Source organism: Danio rerio, chromosome 22 (genome assembly GCF_049306965.1).
Source record: "Danio rerio strain Tuebingen ecotype United States chromosome 22, GRCz12tu, whole genome shotgun sequence".
In the NCBI taxonomy this organism is placed as follows: Eukaryota; Metazoa; Chordata; class Actinopteri; order Cypriniformes; family Danionidae; genus Danio; species Danio rerio.
Genome location: NC_133197.1, coordinates 37,943,943 through 37,971,260, shown reverse-complemented (window position 1 = coordinate 37,971,260; position 27,318 = coordinate 37,943,943). Strand labels below are relative to the sequence as shown.

The 27,318-nt window shown below is 35.9% G+C and overlaps 1 protein-coding gene and 2 long non-coding RNA genes across 22 annotated transcripts in view; 2 read left to right on the top strand and 1 right to left on the bottom strand.

Moving 5' to 3' along the window:
* Positions 1-27,318, top strand: part of LOC141380251 (uncharacterized) — a 495,770-nt gene that overhangs the window by 420,020 nt on the left and 48,432 nt on the right. The window lies entirely within an intron of this gene.
* The window catches only part of LOC141380246 (uncharacterized), a 142,002-nt gene that overhangs the window by 70,199 nt on the left and 44,485 nt on the right, over positions 1-27,318 (top strand). For 3 of the 10 annotated variants that reach the window (XR_012397925.1, XR_012397926.1, XR_012397933.1), the window contains one exon: positions 15,238-15,909. The exons of 3 other annotated variants lie outside the window; for them this stretch is intronic. This is a non-coding gene — a long non-coding RNA (uncharacterized lncRNA). Of the gene's footprint in view, positions 1-15,237; positions 19,729-27,318 lie in introns of those variants that run through there. 4 more of the 10 variants (XR_012397928.1, XR_012397927.1, XR_012397936.1 and 1 more) reach the window with 3 other exon arrangements.
* Positions 1-27,318, bottom strand: part of ephb3b (eph receptor B3b) — an 86,354-nt gene that overhangs the window by 56,901 nt on the left and 2,135 nt on the right.

The following is a 27,318-nucleotide window of genomic DNA, read 5'->3' as shown; positions in this document are numbered from 1 at the left end:
ATGATGTCTTCTCATGCCTCAGGCAACATTACTCAAGGTTAATGATAGTGTTTATTGATCAAAGAGAAACACAGCTGTACTTTTATGATGCATGATGCGTTGTTCGTGGCTTTCCAGCCTCAAACACTAGCTTAACGCAATTTCAGAGCATGTGATGTTCCTCATAGTCATATTTCGGTTTCAACGGTCACGTGTTCATGACTTCGAAGGAAGAGTTTCGGTTTGGGGGTTTACACACTCATGACAGAAAACTTTAGAAGCAGAGTTTGGAAATACAGAGGTAAAGTTGTATTTAATGCTTTTGCGTTCCCTTGACAAATGTTGTGTAGTCGCCAAATTCGTGAGCTATAGAGAACACATAGATTTTGTGAGTTTCTTGAAGGAAACTCAGCTACTCGTTTTCTTAGGGGAAAGCAACACTTTTATACGCTTGTTAAGTCGTGAAGTATGAAATTCTGTTTCCAGGTCTAAGCTAGGGATGCAACGAGTATAGATTTTGGTTGTAGGGTTATAGTCGGAGGAATAATTACGGTTATCACGATTATTATGCATTCATTAATTTCAAAACACCACACATTTAGAAAATCACATGAAAACTCCTTATATTTTGAAGCGTTATTTAAAATAAAATTAAATAAATATTCAAATATTAAGCAAAATAAATGAATAAAAAACAAAAGTGAAATATAAATAAGTGAAAAAAGGTTTTGACGTTTAAATGTAATAATTTAAAATTGAAAATAAATGACACTGCAACGAATATATAAATAGTATTGTCCAATGTAAATTAAAAAGTTTTTCCCTTTTAAAGAAAATAAATGTAGACAAAGGCTGCTGAACCTCTAATCTTGCAGTTTTGATCAACTATATTACTAAATTGTTTACGAACTTGCGTGCGCAAAAGACGCAGTGTGTGAATGGCCCTTAGTTAATAGCATCAGCCATAGTTAATCCAGTGTGCATGCTTATAAGCCTTGGTGTACAAGCTTTAAACTAGCGAGCAGTTGGCATAACTTTGTTTAGTTGCAGTGCAAAAATGCGGTGTTGAGAAGCCTTTACGATTAATTAACCATGAAGAATCGAAGCACGTTTAATAGTGAAATCCGTTAATCGTTGCATCCCTAGTCCAAGCCTCTACTCATTTGAATTGAGAAAATATTAATTTATGACCCGATTTTAGTCATATCACACATTAAAGTGAATTTTATATAAAATCATGGTGTATACAACACTCGATGGAGTTGCTGCATCACAGACACAATTATTTTAATAATTTATAAAAAAGGAAACACTTTCTGGCTATTGGATATTAGGCATTGATTTATATATATGAAACAAAATTGAAAATGAAAAGTGTCTTGGGTAAATACGAAAATTTGCTTATTTTTATTATTTAATAAATGATTGCATAACTTTTTATAATATTGACACAAAATATTTTAAATGCCGTAAAGTATATTGTTTTCCTCACATCTTCACACGGACAGCCCTCTTTCTAAAATATATTGATAATCCATAAAAATGGTACACTAGCCTAAAACATCGTACATTTTTAGGATTTTTTACAATATTAGAAAAATTCGACATTGCAGTGTTTAGATTTTCTGCAATATATGTTGCAATTTATTCCATGGTCTGTTGAAATTCTAGATTCTGACTGGCTTTAGGCTGAACCAGTTGACAGTATTGATCACAGTTCAAAATAAATGCACATCTTGCAAACATTAGCGCTAGACAAATCATAAAATATAGGCTGCATCCGAAATCGCATACTTCCATACTATATAGTATACAAAAACAGTATTGTGAGTCGACTAGTAGGGATGCTCATTTTGGTTAATTTTGCTTACCGACAACCGCGGCTCGTTAATCAGTTATTAATAGTTAACTAGTCAGATTACAATTAAATTATTTTTTTTACATTTTTTTAAACAAATTGACATGCGAAAAATGTCACTATGAAACGACTGGATCAGCTGGGTATTGATCATGCAAGAGTGTTGCTGTCTATGTTGTTACAATTGTAATATTTAATACTACTGTCATATTCAAGATTTGTAAATTTATACAGCTCTCGATAACTTGAAACAGCGAGCACTAGTCTCTCCTATGTCTTTAAAAGTTCTCTGTAGTTGTCTTGAAAACAAACTGCTATTCTAGGATGAGTAATAAAATGAGAAATAAAATTTTTAATCGTTTAACTGATATCATTAATCGGTTACAAACGCACCATTTCGGTTAACGGTTAATCGATTAATTTGAGTATCCCTATTGAATAGCATGTCCAAATTCATAGAATTTGAAAAACAGTATGCAAGAGGTACCTACTACTTTAGACGAGATTCTGTAATGCGCATCCAATGGGCGCTACGCTATCCCATGAAGCTTCCTAAGAGAATTCATGAATAGAAGTGATGCAACTGTCGTGGTTATATCACATGATCATGACAAAATGGCGGATGTAGTACGTCTGAGGTCCATTCATACTACTCACATTCATACTGTATAGAATGTACTTAGTTAACGGTCATGTAGTAAATTCCAATGCAATACCTACCGAGTAGTAGGCGATTTCGGATGTAGACATAGTCTTCATTATATAAATAGTTCAGCAAAATTAATGCACGTCTTGCAAACATTAGCGCTAGTCAAATCATAAAATATAGGCTGCGTCCGAAATCGCATACTTCCATACTATATAGTTTACTAAAACAGTATTGTGAATCGAATAGCATGTCCGAATTCATAGAATTTGAAAAACAGTATGCAAGAGGTACCTACTACTTTAGACGAGATTCTGTAATGCGCATCCAATGGGTGCTACGCTATCCCATGATGCTCCATGAGAGAATTCATGAATAGGAGTGAAGCGATGCACCTGTCGTGGTTATGTCACATGATCATGACAAAATGGCGGATGTAGTACGTCTGAGGTCCATTCATACTACTCACATTCATACTGTATAGAATGTACTTTGCTAACGGTCGTGTAGTAAATTCCAATGCAATACCTACTGAGTAGTAGGCGATTTCGGAAGTAGACATAGTCTTCATTATATAAATAATTCAGTAAAATTAATCATTATTAAAGTTACAAATGGTACAGTTTAATGTTCTGCAATCTCTTAAAATGAGGCGCAGGCCTTTAGGAACGCATGCAAATTATAAACTTTAACTATTTTATTGTTAAAATATGACTCCGCAAATCCCCGAACTGTCACTGCTGTTTTTTCTTTGATATGTTTAAGAAAATGAACAAAAAACAAATAAAAATTAATACAAATTTAAATAGAATGAAAATGACATGATACAGTAAAGAGTAAAAATAAAAGTAAAAATAAATGTAAGAAATGTTGTATTGTTTCTTGTATCATTTATTTTTAAATAAAAAATATGTTAAATAAATTAAATAAAATAGAATAGGAATAAAATAAAAATAAATAAATATAAAAGATTAAGAAATGTCAAAGTAAACTTGACATTTAAAATAAATGTTTAAAAATATTCTGGTGTTACCTACCTGTCATTTCTTTGATTTAATTAATGAAACAAATTATTTAAGTAATTAACTAATTAAATAAAACAAATAAATAAAAAAGATTTAGACATCTCAAAGAAAATACATATTCAAAAAAATAATTCGGGTGTCACGTTGCTATCATTTCTTTGACATTAAAAATAATATAATGAATTAAAATAAATTAATAATAAAAAATAACAATAAATAAACTCATTTTAATAAACTAAAAAAATTAAATTAATTAATTAAAATAAATAAATAAATGAGTTAATTACTTAAAATAAAAACATAAAAAATTAAATAAATAATAATTTTTAAAAATAATTAATAAACTAATTAATTAAATTTAAGAAATGCCAAATAAAATATCTTGAAATAAGGCGCAGGCCTTTAGAAACGCATGCAAATTATAAACTTTAACTATTTTATTGTTAAAATATGACTCCGCAAATCCCCGAACTGTGGTTCGCGGTCAACTATAATCTCAACTCAACATCGTAGATCCTACAATGTGACTGTATTGCAGATGCGCACGTTGCAATATCGATACTGAAGCAATATATCGTGCAGCCCTAGGTTGTATACCCTAACCCAACATAAAAGCATGTTGTTCTTGAGTCTCAACCTCTCTTTCTTTAAATCTTCCCTACGTTTTCTATCTCCGTCTACTTCTCCCAAGTGTCTGCGGGTGTATCAGTCAACAGGAAGGTGTTTTGACAGGCCGACGCTGATCACAGTCTTTCCTTTCCATCCACTTCATTCTCTCTCATTCCCCCCGTATCTCTGAAACCCCTTCTCTCTTTTGCTCTCCCTGTCCATCACGCTCTCCGGGTCTCCATTACTGTCAGCGGGGAGCAGGGGCAGCTAGAATAAATACAGATGACTCAACCAGCCTGCTGAAAAATGCAAGCTGCTGAGGGTAAACAGGTTTATAGAGGGTTTGGGAAAGGAGGAGGTGCACTTTGACTGCTAAAGCATCTCTTAAATGGCACTGGCAAAATAACGAAGCATATGTGGAGGTTAGAAAAGGTCAGAGCGATGCAGGAAAAGGATAGAGTTCAGCAGAAGAGCTGAATTTGCTTCATTGTGTTGCTCAAACTGAAATACGTCATTCGTTCATTTTCTTTCGGCTTAGTCACTTTATTTATCAGGGGTCACCACAGCGGAATGAACCGCCAACTTATCTGGCATGTGTTTTACACAGTGGATACTCTTCCAGCTGCAACCCAGTACTGGTAAACACCCATACACTCTCACATTCACACTACGGTCAATTTAGTTTATTTAGTTAACCTATAGCGCATGTGTTTGGACTGTAAGGGAAACTGAAGCACCCGGAGAAAACCCGCACAAACACGCGGAAAACATACAAACTCAAACCAGCGACCTTCTTGCTTTTAGATGACAGTGCTAACCACTGAGCCACCATGTCACCCACTAGAATATATGTTATTTAATAAATAAATAAATAAACACCAGGTAAAATCTTGCTTTTATGTTTCTGGTGTCACCCTGCTGTCATTTTTCTGATATTTTAAATAATAACATAAAATACAAAATAAAATAAAAAATAATAACGATAAAATAAATAAATAAAATATTTTAAAATGCCAAAGTGAGCTTGACATTTAAAATAAACGTAAAAAAAAGAACTTTCTAATGTTTCTAGTGTCATCTTGCTGTCATTTATTTGTAAATAGAAAAACAGAAAATAAAATAAATAAAATTAAAAAGAAATAAATTAAATGAAAACAATTTAATAAATGAAAAAAAGATTCAGAAATGTTCCATTTAGTTAATTTGACATTATATAAAAATTGTGTTACTTTGTTACCTTTATTTCTTTGACAAAAAAAAATATTTAACATAATATTAAATAAGTAAATACAAAAATAAGTAAATAAATAAATAATAAATATTGAGAAATGAAAATTAATTGAAGATAAATAACACAATAATAACAACAAGAAAAATTATTCTGCTTTTTCTGGTGTCACTGCTGTTTTTTCTTTGGTATGTTTAAGAAAATAAACAAAAAACAAATATAAATTAATACAAATTTAAATAAAATAAAAATGACATGATACAGTAGAGTAAAAATAAATGTAAGAAATGTTCTATTGTTTCTTGTGTCATTTTGCTGTCATTTATTTTTTAAATAAAAATATGTTAAATAAATTAAATAAAATAGAATAGAAATAAAATAAAATAAAAATAAATAAAAAGATTATGAAATGTCAAAGTAAACTTGACATTTAAAATAAATGTTTAAAAATATTCTGGTGTTACCTTCCTGTCATTTCTTTGATATAATTAATTAAACAAATTATTGAAGTAATTAACTAATTAATTAAAACAAATAAATAAAAAAGATTTAGACATGTCAAAGAAAACTTGAAATTAAACATAAATAACAATAAAATAAAAATTTAATAAAATTTAAAAAATAATTTAAAGATTCTGAAATGTCAAAGTAAAAAAAATAATTCAAAATACATATTCAAAAAATAATTCTGGTGTGACGTTGCTATCATTTCTTTAACATTAAAAAAATAATAAAATGAATTAAAATAAATTAATAATAAAAATAACAATAAATAAACTCATTTTAATAAACTAAAATAAACAAATTAAAATAAATAAATAAATAAATAAATTACTTAAAATAAAAACATAAAAAATTAAATAAAATTAATAAATTTTAAATAATTAATAAACTAATTAATTAAGATTAAGAAATGCCAAAGAAAAAAAAAGAAAAACAACAAAAACTACGACAACAACAACAGGTATTTCTGGTCTCACCTTGCGGTTATTTCTTTGATATATTTATAAAAAAAAAAAATTAACAAAATACATAAAGTTTAAATCAAATTAATACAAATTTAAATAAAATAAAAAATAATAAAAAAGATTCAGACATGTCACAGTAAACTGGACACTTAAAATAAATGCAAAATAATAGCTGTATTAAATATATTATAAAAAAAGACACCACTGTTCAAATAATTAAAACAAATAACATTACAACAGCTAATTAAGTCATACAAAATAATTGGATTGAACTATTACAGCAGCATTGCTCAGCAGAGTTGGAAACAGTTATATATCTTCTGTTTGTCGTACAAACTGTTTTTATTTTAATGAGTGTAGAAAATTGCAATCGGTTGAGCGTGATGAATTCTGCCATTGGCTGAGCCTAGCGTAAGCACATTTTAACCAACAGTCAAACACCTCTCCCTCTCTTCAAGCGAAAAGTATAAAAGGACTATAATCACGATAACTGTGTTTTGATTGATTTTTCTTGTTCTGGTTGAAATTCAACTCTGACTGTAATAAACTGCCAGGAATGCTAGTCTGCCAATATTGCTGGGGGAAAAAAAGTCTTTTTGAAACTCTGAAATATGCCTTCACGCTCAATAAAGAGCTCAATGCGTCATTACCCACAACTCATATTATCAGTCAAGCTACGTCCCGAAATCTGGCACACGCTAGTGATGATGTTTTTTACATAAATCAGAAAGAACCTGAGTGCTTTGGCATTATTCAAGTGAAGCTATTGAGGCTTGTTGTCATATAAGGTCAGCGTACGCTAAATGAACTGTACGACAGAGAAAAGAGACAAAAGCAGAAATTGGAAAAGAAACCAACCCTGAGAAGTTTTAACTGGAGTAAGGTGTAAAAACTATCCCCAGTTTCAAGAAAAAAAGGACAGAATATGCCACCAATAAGTTGGCAAAGAAACCAAGCCTAAGAAACATTCACTGGAGAAACACGGAAAAACAATCCAATTAAAAAAAAGACAGTTTCCCGAACAAAAAATTGGAAATTAATCCTACTTTGAGAAATTCTCTCTAAAATAACAAGTGCTGCAACTAAAGCTCCTGTTTAGAAATATTAAAAAAAGATCCAAACAGAAATTGGGAAAAAAGCAACAACCCTGAGATATTTTAACTAGAGTAAGGTATAAAAAGCATCCCCCGATAAAAAGTACAGAAAATATCTCCAATAAATTCAGAAAGAAACCAACCGTGAGAATTGTTAACAAATAAAAACTAGCTCTAATTCAAAAAAGACAGATCCCCCCCAAAAAAGAAATTAGAAAAGAAACCTACCGTAATAATTTTTACTAGAGTAACTGTTGCAAGTAGCTCCAGTTTTAAATACCAAAATATCTACACAGTAATTGGAAAAGAAACAACCTTGAGATATTTTAACTAGAATAAGATGTAAAAAAAAACATCCCCAGTTGAAAGGACATAATATGGCCACCCCAAAAAATGCAAAAAGAAATGAACTCTAATTCAATTATTCTGGATAATATGTAAAAAATAGTCCCAGCTAATAAAAATGACTTTTTCCAAAGACAAAAATTGGAAAACAAACCATCATTGAGAATTTCTCACTAAACTAACAAGTTGTGCAAGTAGCTCCAATTTAAAAATACCAAAATATCCAAACAGAAATTGGAAAATAAACCTTGTGAATTTCGACTGGAGTAAGGTTTAAAAACCATCCCCAGTTAAAAAAAGAACAGAATATAAATCGCAATAGATTGGAAAAAACAACCCTGATCAATTCAATTGTCACTGGGTTAACATGTAAAATGATCCCCAATTTAAAAAAGACATTTTTCCCAAAATAAATAATTGGAAAAGAAACCAACCTTGAGAATGTCTCACTAGACTAGCAAGTTTTGCAAGTAACTCCAATTTTAAATACCAAAATATCCCAAGGGAAATTGGAAAAGAAACCAACCTTGTGATATTTCAGCTGGAGTAAGGTGTGAAAACCATCCCCAGATAAAAAAAGGACAAAATATAATCCCAATAGTTTGGATAAAAACCCAACCCTGATAAATATTCCCAAAGAAAAAATTTAACATTAATCCCACCCTGAGAAATTCTCTTTAGAATAACAAGTGTTGCAATTAAAGCTCCAGTTTAAAATGCTCAAATATCCACAGAGAAATTGGAAAAGAAACCAACCTTGAGACAATTTAACTAGAATAAGATGTACAAACTACCCCCAGTTTAAAAGGACATAAAACGGCCACCCCCAAAAATAGAAATAAAAAACTAACCCTGATAAAATTATGCTGGATAAGGTAGGAAAATAGCCTCAGTTAATGAAAAAGACAGAAAAAAAATTGGAAAAGAAACTTACACTGAGAATTTCTTACTAGAGTAACCAGTTTTGCAAGTAGCGCCAGTTTAAAAATACAGAAAATATCCAAACAGAAATTGGAAAAGAAACCAGACTTATAGATATTTCGACTGGAGTAAGGTGTAAAAGCCATCCCCAGTTAAAAATAGGACAGAATATAATCCCAATAAATTAGCAAAGAAACCAATCCTGATAAATTTTCACTGAGGTAACACATAAAAATCATCCCCAATTAAAAAAGGACAGAGTTCCCCCCAAAAAAATAAATAAAAATATTGGAAAAGAAACCTGCCCTGAGAATTTCTCACCAGAGTAACAATTATTGCAAGTAGCTCCAGTTTTAAATGCCAAAAATATCCAAACAAAATTGGTAAAGCAACCAACCTTGTGATATTTCGACTGGATTAAGGTTTAAAAACTATCCCCAGTTAAAAAAAGGACAGAATATAATTTCAATTGATTGGAAAAAAACCCAACCCTGATAAATGTTCACTGGAACACGTAAAAACCATCCCCAATTTAAAAAAGACAGAGTTCCCTAAAAAAAAACTTTTGGAAAAGAAACCAACACTAAGAATTTCTCACTTGAGTAAAATTTGTTGCAAGTAGCTCCAGCTTTAAATGCCAAAACATCCAAACAGAAGTTGGAAAGTAAGCCAACCTTTTCATATTTCTACTGGAGTAAGGCTTTAAAACTTCCCAGTTTAAAAGAGGACAGAATGTAATCCCCATAAAAAGGCAAAGAAAAGAATCCTAATACATTTTCACCAGGGTAACATGTAAAAACAGTCCCCAATTTAAAAAAAGATAGAATTTCCCATAAACAAAATTAGAAAATAAACCAACCCTGAAAATTTCTCCTGGAATAACAAATTTTGAAAAAAAAAACTAAAGCTCCATTTTAAAAATACATTAATATCCACACACAATTTGGAAAAGAAACCCACCTTGAGATATTCCGACTGAAGCAAGGTCTAAAAACTACCCCCTCTAAAAGAACAGAATATCCCCAAAAAAAGACAAAATTGGAACAAAAAACTCCTTTAAGAATTTCTCACTAAAGTAACAAGTTTTGCAATTAGCTCTAGTTTAACGACACCAAATTATCCAAACCGAAATTGGAAATTGTTTTTACTGGAGTAACATGTAAAAACTAGCCCCAATAAAAAAAAAGAAAAAGAATCCAACATTGAGAAATTCTCACAACAACAGCGAGTGTTGCAACTAAGGCTCCAGTTTAAAAATGCAATAGGAAATAAGCATTAAAAAAAATAAAGCAACCCTAAGACATTTTCATTGCGGTCATGAATGTGACAGCTAGCCCAGATCTCCAGGGAGCCTTGCACCCAAAATACCGGATGTGTTGTTTTTTTCTTCTTCTGGAAATATATTTGTATTCCCCTCCTGTGTTTTGCAATCCAAGCCAACAAAACGGGGTAGAGGCTCTGCTGACTTCCCCATACCTTCATTCCAGCTTCATTATGGAGGTATTTTGGCAGTGTGCTGCCCACTGGCCTTGCCTGTCAGCTGGGGAGAGGAGCTGTCTGTTGTAGCTGCCGTCCAGGGACTCATCTCCATTCTCCGGCAACCCGTTTGCCGTACTTGCCTCCCTTTGACACGTTCATTATGCCACTGCGGAGGCAGCCAACAGACATCTAGGCTAAATATATGGTAATAGCACGATCCCTCTGGACCACTGGAAGGCATTTGCCATGCTATAACGCTAAGGAGGTACTTCAGAGTGTGGCGGATGTCAAAATGCCCCCAAACTCTGGTTTTCTACAACCTCTTTTACCTTGAGATAAGATGTTACCAAAGGGACCTTGGGATCTAGATTTCTGATCAATAAGGGTGCACATACAAAAGCTGTGCTTCCATCTAAAGATGCGAATTAAACTCCCCTGCTGAAAAATCCAGTTTAAACCAGTCTAGGCTGGTTGGCTGGTTTTAGCTGGTCGACCAGCCTGGTTTGGGCCACTTCTAGGCTGGTTTCTAGCCATTTTCTGGCCAGTTTCTTGCCTGGTCTTAGCTGGTCAGGCTGGAAAATGACCAGCTAAATCCAGATAAAACCAGCCTGGTTTAAGCTAGACATAGCTGGTTTTGACTGGACTCCCAGCTTGGCTAGGCTGGTCAAGCTGGTTTTAGCTGGCCATCTCCCAGCCTGACAGGCTAAGACCAGGCTGAAAATGTCTGGAAACCAGCCTGGAAGTGGCTAAAACCAGGCTGGTCGACCATCTAAAACCAGCCAACCAGCCTAGGCTGGATTTTTCAGCAGGGTCCGGTTAAACTGGTGCCAAAAATAAAAAAATAAATGGAATATTGTCCCAAAACCCACTGGAAACCATTAAAACGTACTGGTTTTAATGCTTACATTTTGATGGTTTGTAAAGGCTTTAATGGTGTTTGTGGTGGAAACCATTAGAATATTTTATTTTCTGCAGGGTTGTGCCTCAGAAAGTCCAACAAATGTAGCATACAGCATAAAGTCTTTGCACAGAATCAAAGATCTGCTTTGAATTATGTATTAAGACGCATGTCAGGGTAAAATTACTCCTGATACAGTCATCAAACCAAACACGTGATATCATCTTACAAAGCAAACATACAAATAACCTCTAATGGCTGTCAAATATGAGAGTTCTGCTTCGCATCATGGGACAGCTGTTTGTTAGCAGCTACTGGACTGATGCGGTCCACATTTCCAGCGTTCCAGTGGCTTCAGGACGCTTCGTAATGTTTCAAATATACCGTCTGGGGGCCGGCCAGTGAGGTTGAGATTCCTTTTCATTTCTCTGAGAAGAAAAACCCAAGCTGTGAGGGCAAGAACCCTGCTAACTTCCCAGTGCTGTCACTTATTAGCATTGGCAGCCGCTGCCGAATACATGGGAACGAATCTGTAGCTCAGTTTGGCCTGTCATGCTGCATGCTAATTATCAGGATATGTTGTGGTTTACCTGCACGAACAAAGAAAACATGTCTAATGGCTCAAACTACACCGCAGCGTAATAGGAGTTATTATGCTAAGTTCTTTGGTCTTTTTTTAACATTTCTTGCTACATGTGACACGTTAGCCCGAGGCAGCGCAGGCTTCTTTCGACTAGCTCTTCTCACGTTAGCTCATTAAGCCCATAGCCACTCGTTAATGTTTACCTGCCCATTCATTATCCGATTCAGGTCAGGGCTGCAACAACAAAGAAAGGTTAGGCAGTTACCGACAAGAATGTGACCGGGTAGGGCCTTTGTGACTGTTGAGCCGACAAATACATGCACAAAAACAAATACACACCCACACTGCCTTTGAATATGCTCGGTGACTAAAGCACAGTTTAGAGCTGTCCTGAGTGAAAGGGACACTATCATTCATGCTGTACACATATTCTGGAAATTTCAACCACGCTCTGGCACTTTTGGAAGTATGTCAATAACAGAAAGTAGGGCGTGGAGATGCCTGATGCACATGAACATACACGTTGATTCTAGCTCATAAATCATGTTCTTGGATCAAGATTTTACTTCTCAAACAAAGGACTTTGCTAATCCAAGTATGCCTTGCATGGATAAATCAGATTAGGCAACGTACACTCTCAGAAATAAAGGTACAGGAGCTGTCACTGGGGCAGTACCTTTTCAAAACGTACATATTTGTACCTCAAGGGCCCATAATGGTACCTTAAAGGTACTATTTAGGTACATTTGGGTACTAATATGCACCTTTTAGGTACCACTGTGGATTATTTGGGTACAAATATGTATCTTTTAAAAAGATACTGCCCCAGTGACAGCTCCTGTGCCTTTATTTCTGAGAGTGTAGAATTGTACTTATTTGCTAACTGGGCACTGCAAGTCTGCCTACATTCTGGCATCGAAAACGAACACTAGTGATAGTACAGCACAAACAACCTCTTGGTATTTACGATTACATATGCAGATTAGGAATTAACGAAACCTGTTTTCATGTGGTTCTTTAATCTCAAAACGCATTTACTGTAGTGCATGACTAATTTTTTTCACGTCTGTATCAGGTAACAAGTACAACTTCTATATGGATGTGTGTGTGTGAAACATGAGTCACATTATAAGACTTGTAGGAGCAAGCTAAACGTGTGTTTAATCTCATGTTTATGTTAATACTAGAAGTGCAATGATGTCACGTTCACATTTCTTATGTTGCAGGGAGATTCAACACACTTTTAGTACCCCTCAATGGACGTTTTCACTTTGAAAGTGCTGTGAAGAAACAATATTAGTTTGCAGAAATTGTTGCCACAGGCACTTTTTTTTTCCAATAATCTAGAGTGGTAATTGGAGGTTATAGCTTGTTATTTCTGTTTACTCTTTCCCGTCCCTCCCAGTTGTCTTAAGCAAAAAGTTGGTTACGATTCTCCCCGTGCTTATCTGTTAGATCTTTTCCAGCGTCTTCCTAATTGCTGCTCAGTTAATTAATCTCACACTTGGCTGCGGTAATAACTTGACTCGTTAGACCTCTGTAAATGGTTTCCGGCTCTCTAGCGCACACACATTCAGGCTGGCTGAGTGTATGGAAGATGGTCATCTGAGTAATTTATTCGTAGGACTCCACCTCTGAGACTGTTGATTAAAAAAAAAAGAAACAACTGCCTGATTAGGACACATGGGCGTCTAGGTCACTGGCGATCACACAATCATGCACTTAAGTGTTTCGCCTACAGCAAATTGACTCGCAGATTGTGACAGAAGGCATTAGCGATGGAAGTTCATTTCTAGGCAATTATGCTGGAGAAGGTTGATAGAATGGTTGACATCCAATTCTAGGGTGCCCCATATGGCCAGGGGTTTAGATGTCTCTGCGCAATTAAATAAAAGCCTTGACGCATTGGAGGAACAGTGTGAATGGTTTTGCGGTTGTGCGCACAACGTAGGAGGCCGGCTACTTGAAAAATCTCCAGATATAAATCAATACACAGTGCAACTGCACTGAGAAAGCAACCGTTCCAGGACCATATATACCACAATAATCCATCTTCACGTCCTTGCTTGCCGACCCGGGTCAGCTGCAATACTTCCTGCCTGCTTCAAATTATTAACCTAGACTTTATGGGTGTCGCTTGCAGCTCTTGACCTTAGAGAAAGGAATGGGGCAGTTTCTTTGCATCGGATACCTTCCATACCATGCTATCCATACTCAAAACCAAGATATTATGAGTACAATATTAGAAAAAGAACGGACTTTGCGATATTTCTGCGATATATATTGCGATATGAATATAACTGGAGTACTCTATTTGGAAAAAAATTGTAATTTTGCATTTTGTATGTTGATCTGCAAAGTATTAAGGCACAGAAATTCAAGTCTCAATAGTAACCTTAATCTATGCTTACCTACAAACACGAAAAGAGATGATAGGGTCTTGAATTGCCCCTCTAACCCCCAAAGCGGGTGTTTAATAGCAAAATATTTGCATTCGCATGAAATCAGGTGGAAGAAAGGTAGGCCAAATCCGAGGTATATCTCCAGAGGCTGATTATGGCGCAGATGCGCTGATGAAGGGCCAGGGGAGGCTCCGTCTGCCTGTCCGCCTAGCACTGTACTGTCAGGGGCTGACTAATGTATTATTCACCCTTCATTGATGTGTAACTAAAGCCAGCGGCTGGGGAGCCCAGGCCACCAATACCCCCCACAGACGGTAAGCCCCCGACAGGCTACTGAGCTCCATTGATTTATGGGTCTCAGCAGAGAGCCTGGTGAGAAGGCTGAGGGAGGGGGAGAGGAATAGAGGGAGGATTGAGTTAGTCAGGAGATGGATGTCATTTGTATTCCAAAATATGCTTCTAGTATGGTGTTATGTAAAATCTGCTTGCCAGTGCAACAGTTTTATGTTGGATTTCCTAAACTAACGGGGTGCTAAAAATGACCCATCCTTCCCACTCATACCCTAAATAACAGTGTATCAGGAGACATGGTGCTAAAAAGACAATGATGGAGGAACTAAGGGAAATTGTCACACGAGATAACGGTGTTAAATCATCAGCAACGGTGTACTCGAGATGGGAAATGCACGGCTGCTGCTGGCCGTCTGTTTGAAGTGCGGGTGACAAGGAAGGTTATAGCAATCTAGAGTCAATCATTGACTGATAAATCAAACACGGTGGCTTTAACAGTGTCTACACTGAACCAATAAAGTTCTTCAATAAGACTGCGCTGGACAAGCACCGCTGTGTCGCTGTAATATAAAGTGCAACAGATAGCAAAGGTTCCACAAAGTCAATGTCTGGGACAGAGAATTGTATACGAGAACGCCCTTCAATTTAGGAAGTACTGTACAGGTGCGAAGAGAAGCAATTGACAGGTACAGAGATAATGAGAAGTCTGGGAATTATCTGCTCTGCAGCTGATCTCTTTCACACACTTAACCACACACACATACACAAACATAGATCCCATAAATCCAACACACACACACACACAAAGATAGACATGTCGTCATGAAGACTTGGTGGCCTCAACTCTAATTACAGGTCTGCTAACCACACCTTGACTGCCTGGAACCTACATGCGAACTTTTGTGTTTCAGGTACGTTACATCTCCTGGTGGTCTCAAAGCAGGATGAGTTCAACATGGCGCTCATCAAAAGAACCACAGGGTGTGTACTGAACCTCAGCATAGATTACTCAGGGAAATAAGTCAGCCGTACAGGAGTACTTCCATCACTGGAGGACTGACCATATGTACCGACAAGCCTGTATTTACGTCTTTTCTCAGAAGAGGGATGCATGAATGGACATGTTTCCCTAAGTCTGAACTTCCAAACCTGAGGACAGATACAAAAAGACAGAGAGAAGGAAACAGACTACTCGTGATTTCATGATAGAAGTTTATGCAGTGTGCTGATAAAGATTTCCAATCGCAGGAATTAGCTTTCAAAAAATATGGCGTGGAATTCATTTCTATTATTAACCACGTACACATTCTGGGGACACTCAAACGTTTAAGTTGCTAGCTCTGCGACTGGCCATCTGTCCCGGGTGGTGCCCTGCCTTGGCTCGAAAACACTGGGATAAGCTCCAGCATCCCCACGACCCTAGGACAAGCAGTTAGCAGAATGGATGGATGTTTCTAGCTGGTGTGGTGACATGGCAGTTAGCAAACATGCTACCGCATTAAATCCTGGCTCATTTCCTGTTCTTTTTGTAACTAATCAATAAAACTGCCAAAAAGGTTTAAGATAAAAGAGTCTCTAGATATTACCCTCTTGATATGCTTAAGTCGTAAGTGTTTTCGTATTTATGACACCACAGCAGTGTCTTGATTAATTAACCAGGCACAAAGCTGCACCCAGCGTTGAACTCTATAGATTACTTTTAAGTGCTTGCCTACTTAGATAGCTTTTTCAGACCGAGCTGTCTCAAACTGAAGTAAAGATTTATGAATAGGTAAGAGTACTGACAATCCCCTCGCTTAATTAACCGAGGAAGCACAATCTAGTCCCCAGACATTTCGATCGCTACCTATTTTGATGGCAAGGCAGCATCAACAACCATCTCCCCTTGGCCTGCCATATTGACCGACGGCTGGCTAAATTGAATCGCTAATCATCGGCATCCTTTTAGGTCATTTCCCAGAGGACGTAACAGGGCAGAAGTGGCGATGAAGCTGTTTCGCTGTGGTGCATCTCACACCCTTGATACAAATATGGCCCCTCGGTTCACCATCCCCATCTGGCCATGGGATATTTTAATTTGTTTCTAGTGCCAGCTCCATTTCACATCAATATGCTTGCTTTCACACCCCGTGAGAGTTTAGGTCACACCAGCATGCTGATTTTGCTCCTGCTCTTAGTTAGAGACCTCTATCTGACTCTCATGCAAGCAGTGTATAGGTTTACAGTGTTTTAAAACCCCTCTCCCAACATTATTTAACGTAAGATGTCACGAGTGGGAACCTGCTCTAAGAATGTCTTAAAAGCCATGGGCAATGACACATCAAGAGACTGAACTTGTCAAATCAAATCTATCCTGACTTACATTGCTTATAGACTCAGCTCCCGTAGGATTCTGTGACAGAATAGAGTTGTAAGAACACACACACACACACACACACAAATCTTATCAATGACTAGATTCAACAAAGGTTTTGTGGGTAAATAGGCCTTGTCCCTAAGCTTCTGGTCCTGTTCTGGGATTCTGGTATCACTGTAGGGGTGAGATAGCAGATAGGGAAAATAATGCCACAATTAGAATTATCTCCCTGATAAGAAGCGGCCACATAAGGTGCCCCGGGAGTACAGGGAAGGGGGAGGGCTTTCAAAGATGGTGGGAAAGTGCAGCATTGAAGTGACAGGAAAGCAGAGAGAGGGATGGTAAACAGAGTAAAGAAAGAGGTGCATTGTCTTTAGCCTCTCTGTCTGGATAAGGCCCACCTGTTGGGGGAGAGGCCTCCAAACTTCCCACACTCGTTCTGAGGGTTTTTCACTAGGTTGTCATCTCTTTTACAATCGGCATGCATCTAGATGCGGTTGTAGCCTTACAAATGAGTGTTCGGTTGAGAAAAAAAGGCAACAGTTTCAATCCTCCAGCTGTTGTGACAAGAGATAACTGTACCGTCTGCAACACTAGAAGGCATTTTATTTCTGCCTCGAGAGCTTATTCATTCTGTATGCAGACTGTAACCTTCTTTCCTACAATCCCACTGTCAGGTGGACCTGATCTCGAATGCAGCCTCAAGGCCGTCATTGATTGATGCTCACTGGCTTTTCAGATTCATTAAAAACCCTTGCATATCCCTTGCCCATCACGACTTTCTTAGACTAGCTCAGAAAAAAAAGAGGGATAGGTAGAAAGACGGACCTAGAGAGAGAAAAGACAGAAACAATGATCTCCTCTCAGGCATTGCTAGGCCGAGCAAGTCAAATTTAAGATGCAGAGATAGATCCATGGCAGCTGTCCAAGACAGAAGATGAAAACTTACTGCTCTCTCTCTCTCTCTCTCTGTCCTGAGCTCTGCCTCAATTCCCACTGCATTCATAACCCCATCTGACCAGCTCCAGTGTATTTCCATTGTCTCTCCTCTCAGCACCTTTTCAGATGAACTGCTCAACCAATACTGTACCAAGTGCCTTTTGGAGACCGGACAATTCTCTCAGTCTTTCTCTGTCCCTTTGTTCGCCCATGTCCTCATCTCTCCCGTTCAGGTTGAGGGCACTTTAATAACAGATAAGCCACTAGTCAAGGCTCGCAAGTGAATTGGGGGTGCACAGCATACCTTATATCAAGGGGTGTTCAGTCCTACTCCTGGAGATATACATTCCTGCAGAGTTTAGTGCTATATAACATACCTGTCTTTTTTATTAATCAACCCCAACATTACTTTTTTTATTCGAGCTTCTACGTCTAAATTAAATAGCTCAATTTAAGTTCTCCAGGAGCATGATTGCCTACATTATGTAAGGGATAAGACAATTGTTATGGCATGATAAAGCCCGACAGGTTTATCAGCAGCTGGTATATAAGAATGAAGAGCTTTATTGTGTAAAAGAAAAATAACCCGTATTTTACTAATTACATAATAGTTTATTCTTTAATTGAAGGCAAAGCTAATAGAACCGAAAACGACAGATAAGCATACTGATGCACGTATTGTTGGATGTGAACGCATCCACTGATTATTCAAAGTACTGAGCATGTGTTATTCATTGGTTGTTACCTGAGAATAACATACCTTGGAATGTTGCGACTGGCCAATCAGAATCAAGTATTCCAGAGACTCATTTAATTAAAATATATATATATATATATAATGCCTCTGATGTTCACTAGACTTGAGACATTGTTGGAAAAGGGCAACTCCGAGGTCACGGCAGAAATATGTCACTTTATCTGCAGGGCTGCACTTAAGACGTGACGAGTGGCCCTTTTTTTCATGGCAGCGCTGGCCTATGCCAGCAACACGGGATGCTGACGGGAAGATGACTGGACAGATCCTATCTAACTCATTGGATCCTCTATCCTGCCATTCTTCTTTACGTCTTAAAAAGCTGGTAATGAGAGGATCTAGAAGGCTTGGCACATTTCAAAAGGGCAGTTGCCAGAAAGGCTAAGTGAGAAGGAAGTGTGATCGATCAAGCCTGACAACAAGCCATAAATGAATCAGTCACTGAGATTCATTGAGAATCCCTGATTGGATGGGGAATGTGACCCCGTCGAAACTGGATGTGGTGTTCTAGCTGACTGAAAGAAAGATGGAGTACTGGTGAATGAAGGAAATATATGATGTGGTCACTTAAAGTTAATGAATGTGTTTTCTAACATGAACTAAGATCGAACAATACTTGTACATTATTTATTATTCATAGCATATTCATAGTTTCTTCTAGTGCATTATTAAAATTCAAAGTTTTGCATTAGGTAATGCACTGTGAGTTAACTAACAACAACAAAGATTATTAAACACTTTCATAAATGTATTGTTCATCATTTCATTCGTGTTAGTAAACACATTAACTATTGGATCCTTATCTTAAAGTGCTACCAATTATGCTAATACTTACAGACACACCGTACAATATCTTCACATTCCAACATGGATGGAAATCCAGCAAAAATGTTATCAGCACAGAGATTTACATGCCGTTCTTGATGGAATTGACTAAAGAAAAGCATGGTGCATGCATACGTGGCGCTCGCTTTGGATTGACATGAGTCGTCTGATTCACTTCCAGTGAATTGAATTTCAAAACACTCGCAGCACAGCTCCAGCAGACAGACTTGCGATGCCTTCGGGGACTTTTATGGCACATAACAAACTGCTTTTCACAAGTACCTGCATTTGCACCTTGCCGAAGTGCCACTGCTCTCACCTCCGACACCAAATGGAGAGGTGACGATTCACGTAGAGGAATTCCTGTCCAACACCAGCTCTCTTTGTGTTCCCAATTACTCTTACAAGGAGTGCACCATGGTAAAAATAGTTTACACCAAAACAGCTGTTGTTGCTTCCACTTTGTAATATCCATTATTAGTATTTAATATACAAAACAGATGTTTTAGTACATCCCAGGTGAAAAAATATATAATTAAACGCAATTAAAATACACTTAAATACCCACAAATACATTTTTAGTACATTGTTGTTGTTTTTTTGTGTTAAATAAAAGTTTGATGGTTTTACACTATAAATATACTAATTAAAAGTATGTTTATACTTCAGTAGGACTTTAGTACACTTGACAAAAGTATACTAAATACCAGTAATACTTAAATACATTTTTAGTGTACTACAATAAAGTACACTACAGAAAAAACATCCAAAACTAGTGTGTAATTAGTGTGTTTTTTCAAAAGTGTGCTTTGAATGCTTTAAACATTAGTTGATTTTTAGTACACTGTTTACATACTAATCCTAAGTTTAAAATAAGTTAATATATAAAAAAATCTATTAGTAATGTATTGTAGTAGAAGTACATTTTCCCAAAAATTGTACTTAAGTACACTTAATATGAATGCAATATTATCACTAACACTTAAATTGATTTTGAGTGTGGTAATTTTAAGTTTACATTAAATTGACTTTATTAAAAATCTATTAGTAATGTATTGTAGTAGAAGTACATTTTTCCAAAATGTCTTTACATTTCATATATGTGCTGTAATGTTGCATCTTATTTATAATTTTGTGTTCTCAGTTTTTGCTAAGTTTTTGTTCCCTCCCATAAGTTATTTTTGGACTTGTGGTTTATTGCACAAAAAGATAAAAGTGTTTTGATGAAGCACAGATGCAGTTTTTTTTTTTTTGTACACACAGTATCCCTTCAAAATATATTCTTTAAATAAATGTTTAGTATGTTAAAAGCACATTTTAGATCAGCTTCATTTTGTCTCATAATAGCACAGTTGAGTACACTTAGATGTACTTAAGTTTATCTTAAAATGTACTTAATACTAATTAAGTACATTAAATGCAAAATTAGTTTGGGAAAATAGAGCACTTTTAGTACAGTATTTAGCACACTTTTTTTACAATTTGTATATTCTTTTAATATATTACTATTATACTTTAAATTAGTCATAAATATATTAAAATGTTTAAAAGTAGGGTTTAAGTGTATTTTTAGTTGTAACTAAATATATTTTTTAAAAATACAGATATAGTATGTTAAAAGCACACTTTAGTTCAATTTCAGGGTGTCTCAAAATAGCACAATTGAGTACACTTAGATGGTATCAAGTTTATCTTAACATATACTTAATACTATCTTTTATTACAGTAAGTACAAAATGAGTGTGCGAAAATAGAGCACTTTTAGTACATTACTGAAAAGTGTACTAAGTATACTTAAATAAAGTGCATTTTAGTGCACTTTTTTTTTTTTTACCTGGGATGTCTGCAACCTAAAATTGAGACAGCTTTTCTTAACACTCAAAAAAACTGGTTTAATTATTATTAATAATTATCTCAAGAACCACTGGACTTCCGGAGGGACTGTTGTACAGTATTAGCATCTTTAACTTTCTGTTTAACTGGAAAATCTTAAATGAAATGCTTAACATAAACATAATATACATGTTAACATGTGAACACAACATCGAGTATCTACATTAAAAGACCTACGCCTTTTAACTCTTCTTCACGTACGCCCGAATGCAAAAACCAAACCAGTCTAAATTTGTTTTTGTAGCTGTGCGCATTAACAAAATTAATGTCTAAGAAAGTCTACAGATGTGTAATTGAACAGCATGTCTCAAAAGAGCAAATTCGACTCTAGATTTAACAGAAAGGCTAAAGGCCTAGCGTGCTTCTGGGCTCCAGCCCGGGGCTCCTGCTGTTTGAAGTGGAGATTAGGAGCATGTTTTAACCATCTAGAGGCCTGGTCTGCTTGGTAGCGTGAAGTTTAGAAGTCATCATTAGCCCAAACACACCCCCTCTACACACCCTGTTCACACATGCCCGTATTGCTAATCAAAGCAGACATTTGCACCTAGCGTTAGCGTTCGCCGTTTCCTGCAGGGCTTGTAATATCACACATTCCCCTAAATGAACCGCAGATGAAAGCGAACGCAAAATCTTTACGACGATTACAAGTCGTGCGCTAGTTCAATGCTGTTGAATACTGGACTTGTTTTGTGTTATGATCATGAATTGATATATGGAAGATAGGAAGAACAGGCTAGTCTGGTTTAACGCTCAAAAACACTGTCCAGCAAAGGATCAAAACACTGCCACAAAAAAAGGAAGCCTGGAAGGTTTTCCATACTCCCACTTGCCAATCTGCTTCACTATACTGTAACGGCTGTGGCATTCTTGTAAAAATGTGTTAGTCATTTCTCAGGAGCATAGCAGGACTGCATGTGTGTGTCAGATCGCATGTCTCACTTCCGTAGCTCCTGTGCGCTACTTCTGTCAATGCGCATTGTCACTATATACATACATACAAAACAAATAGCATATTGTTTGATATAACACGTGACCCTAGGTCACAAAAACCTCAGGTCACACAGGAATATTTGTGGGAATGGTGGAAAATACATTGTTCGTTCATTCATTCGTTTTCTTTTTTCGGCTTAGTCCCTTTATTAATCAGTGGTTACCACAGTGGAATGAACCGCCAACTTATCCAGCCCATGTTTTAAGCATTGGATGCCCTTCCAGATGCAAGCCATCACCGGGAAAAGATACACTGTACGAGTTAAAATGATTTATTGATAACGCTTTAGTAACAATTCATTTAATTTACTTACTTATTACCTGCCTATTACTAAGATTCGACTATGTTATTATGATGTTTACAAGCACTTATGAAGTATGATCTTATTTTACAATCCTATACCCGATGCATAAACACAACTACTACCTTAATAACTATTATTAAGCAGCTAATTGGTCGTTTATTAAGCTAAAAGTCTTAGTTAATGGTTTGGTAACACCATGAAATTTACCTTAAAATAATTATTAATGCCAAAAATTGTTAGATTAGGTGACGCGGCTGTGCAGTGGCTAGCATTTCCACCTCACAGCAAAAAAGGTCGCTCGTTTGAGCTTCGGCTGGGCCAGCATTTCTGTGGAGTTTGCATGTTCTCCTCGTGCTGACGTGGGTTTCCTCCGGGTGCTCCGGTTTCCACCACATGTCCAAAGACATGCGGTACAGGTGAATTGGGTATGCTAAAACTGACCGTAGCGTATGAGTGTGTGTGAATGAGTGTGTATAAATGTTTGCAAGGGCATCCGCTGCGTAAAACATATGCTGGATAAGTTGGCGGTTCATTCCGCTGTTGCGACCGCAGATTAATAAAGGAACTAAGCCCAAAAGAAAATTGAATCATTATGAATATATGATAATATATCATATATCATAATGAATTAATCATTAGAGTATTAAGCAAAGATCAAGTTCCATGAAGACATTTTGTAAATTTCCCTTGTACATATATCAAAACTACATATTTGAGTAGTAATTTGCATTGCTAAGAACTTGATTAAGACAACGTTCAAAGCCAATTTTCTCAATATTTAGATTTTTTCGATCGCTCAGATTACAGATATTCAAATAGTTGCCAAAAATTGTTATATCCCAGCATGATCTCACTAGAAAACGCAAGTAGTTTACGTTTTGTCAATTTAATGGCTATTTCGTATGAATTCAGTCGAACAAAAATGTAAGATTTTTTAAAAGGAGGCATGGCACCCAACCACGCCCCTAAATCGGCATTAGCGGATTAGCAAATCGCACAAAATTTTTACGAATGAGATCATACAAATTCATACGAATTAGTCGCTACATCAATAAGTTACGAATTACTGTGAGATTGTGTTGTATATGCGTACAAACCATACATCAATGGAAAATTTGTTTATTCAGCTTTCAGATTATATATAACTCTCAGTTTCCAAAATATGACTCTTATGATGGGTTTACAAAGGAGTTTATGTGCCTAGGCACGGGACAATCAAGTTATACCGCGTTTTGGAAAAGTCAAGGTTTCAAAACCGCCCAAATTTTCTGCTATACCATTCCTAAGGTGTGTGTAAGATTTTTTATTCATGTTTATTTTGTTGTTGTTTCGAACAACAGTATTTGCAGCATGAATTATATCCAAAGATGCCGTTTTAAATTCAGTGTTTTAAAAGCAAATGAAGACAACAAAAGTCAAAAATTCATTTGAATTATTTAGCCAGACAATTTTCCTGCTCCAAAATATTTTAAATGTTTCTTAAAATAAAATAAATTGTGTTCAAAGGAGAAAAAAGTTGTTGTTTTTTTTACCTAGATATTTAAAAAGAACATATTTTAGAGCAGTAATCTCAATACCGTGTAACCATGATATTTTTTATTTGAGGTTAATACACTGTCAGAATCGCATACAAGCCCATGTCTAGCAGTGACCAATCTTTGTTTTAGACATCATGCAAGTACAATCCGCTTCATAAAGCACACAGCAGTCACAAATTTAACACATTTCAATAAACTCTTAATAAAAGTATAGTTTCAGACCAAGGAAAAACTTCAGTTAAATTGGCTCTGGTTATAAATCCACTAAACCAATGCACACATACAGTCCAAATTTCAAAACACGTATAAATCTCTATGGCTGAAGCAAAACCATTGAAGCGGAAAGCAAAATTTATTTATTATCATGTGACTTTGGGTACTCCGCACCCCCTGTTTTTAATGGTAGCTCTGCCAGCACCACCCATCTCGCTCCTGACCAACCCAGGACAGAAACCGAGCTCCGATGTCTCTTTTTCCCCTCAATCCCTCTTTCTTTTCTCTCTTCTGCTCTGGATTTCTCTCTCCCTCATTCCGCTTCAGTAGCTGCAGACAGCACCGGGGGGATTTTGGCAGTGTTCGGGCCCAGACACATTCTCTCCTCACACTGTCGTGAGTGTCAAAGACCTATTTTTTCTGTAAAGGCCTTTGCGTCAGCTGCCAGGACGGCCCTTTTGAGTGGACACTCCAGAAAGAGCAAATTCTGCATTCCAGTCAGCGTCCTATCCACTTCTTCATCAATTAACAGAGCACTTGGTTAAATATTGGCCTTCAGCGCTAGCTATTCTTCCACACATTTTTTACAGCCTGAATTTTAAAAAAAGCTATATCAATGTTTGCAGGTTAGTGAAGCAGAGCAGCACAGTAAGTGCGCTCATCGCTGTTTTTCATTGCGTCTTTTTAAGCCCGAGTCTGAGACCCCTTTGAGCTCCTTATGAGAGTCTGAAACAAAGCCAACAGACATCTGTTCACCCGTTCCTCTGTTTAACATATGACCTTTCAATGGCTCTCACTCAAGGCTTAAATAATAATAATAAAATGAAGTATTTTATAAATAGGACTTTTAGGAAAATAAATAAACACAGGGTCAAAGTTGAGACATCCAATGTTGGCTTTTGCATCTAATTAAATTGGCAAAGTGGGTTTTACATACATGGAGAAAAATGCAAGTGTTTATTTTAATGTTTCAAATGACTATTATGTAATAAATATGATTATTTTAATCTAATATATACACATATTTACATTTTTAGTTAGTGTCTTCAAATCGTGACTAAATGACAAAAAAAAAATTAATGTAAAAAAAAAAAAATATATATATATATATATATATATATATATATATATATATATATATTTGTCATTTATTATTTGTTATATATAATTAAAGGTAGTAAATTATGGTCTTACACTTTACTTTTTGTCACTTTAAAACACTTTTACATCAATTAACTTATAGCTGGCCACCAAAGCTGTGGCTCATAAATGCAGGCCCACCATCAGACAGTGATCAGGCCATTTCCCGTAAAGAAAAATGGGATTTCTTTCTTTCTTTCTTTCTTTCTTTCTTTCTTTATTTTTTTCTTTCTTTCAATACTGAACTTTGCAATATTCACTGATTTGTTATATGCATACAGTACGATAGATAGATAGATAGATAGATAGATAGATAGATAGATAGATAGATAGATAGATAGATAGATAGATAGATAGATAGATAGATAGATAGATAATAATTCAACATAATTAAACACATTTTAAAAGCTTTTATACACTCAGTATAGGCGAATGCGTATTGGTTTTATGCGTATAAACTCGCTTTACGCATACATTTTTTTTCTTAGTTTACTCTAGAAGACCAAACTGTTCATGTTTACCTTAAAAAAGCCTTTCTCTGCCTAACTGAGTTGAGAAAAGAGCCATTCAGCAGACTGCAGGCCGCGTGGTGTGAAGAACAGATCAATGCTTTGACCTCTTTTTAAACCTTTTGACCGCAGATTTTACACATCGATTAAGTCGCATCGATTACACAAGTCCGGCATTGCGCTCAAAAAAACAAACAAAAAAACAGCCTTTATTATATATATATATATATATATATATATATATATATATATATATATATATATATATATATATATATATATATATATAATAAAAACAATACATTATTTTATTATCATTAATTCATTAATGTTAAAATGACACCGCTAAACAATCTTGGAGGTCTGCAAATTGCGTTGGTTGAATATGAATTGTCTTTTTTTACATCATGTTTTAGTCTAAATTCTATTTTTATGGGAAACTGCAAGTAATTTATTCGATACATTAGCCAATGTATTCTTTACAAGTTTTTATGAACTATTATTCGCCATCAGAAATGTCCTTTTCAAATGGGCCTGTCCTGCGCCGTGACAAATCATTCTTTAAAGTGGTGAATTTCCATTTAGCCTCTAACTTGGACCAAACCATGAAAATATATCATATAAATTAAACATGCCGGCCAATAACATGTCAGGTTCCCTGAAAAAAACCTCACTTGAATAGCGAATTTAGTACCCTTTTTCTAAACAGATTAAATGAGTGTTTTGCCAACACTGCGCGTTCAGGCCTTTCTTCAACTTCACGTTACGGCCCTTCTGCAGTGAATGTGCCCTGTAATTATTCTGTTGTTTCTCATGTTAATGCTGTTTACCCCCAAAATGAGCCTGTTATTTCGTCAATAAAGGCTATGTCTGCCTTAAAAGCGCTTAGTTTCTTTGCCACTTCAATGAAAGAGCAAATCTGCTCCGGAAAAAAAGAAAACACAACAAACACATTAAGAAAAAAAAGCAGAAAATGTCCTTCAGGCGCAGGACGTTTGATTTAACGATTAAAATACGGCAAATGTAGCGTATGTGAGGGGAAAGACAAACAAGAGTAATGTCGGTATTTTAGTATATTGATTTATGAGGTCAAATGGTCTGCAGTGCTCACATTTCGCGCGGTGTACCTCAAGGCCTCCGACAAAATACGCCTTGAATTACTGTAGTTGCTTACAGTATATGGGACAAAATGTGTTTACCAAGCTTGCATGTGCTAAATAATAAGTGTAGTGGGGTAGTGGGAATTAAAACCAGGCCTAATTGCACAAGAGAGAGAGGGATGGAGATAGAAACTCGGAAACTAAAAAACGCATATGATTTCAGAGTGACACGTAACTAATAATCTACATAGGCTACAAGACATCAAAGCGGGCAGCATAAATGCATAAAATCACATTTTAATGCATGTTGGACAGTCCTGATCATTTTTATTTAGATTCAGTGAACACTTACAGGATAAAAAAATCTCCAAGAACTAAGAATATTACTTGTTGTCAGCTAGAAGCAAATAAATGTAATTAATAATTCTTC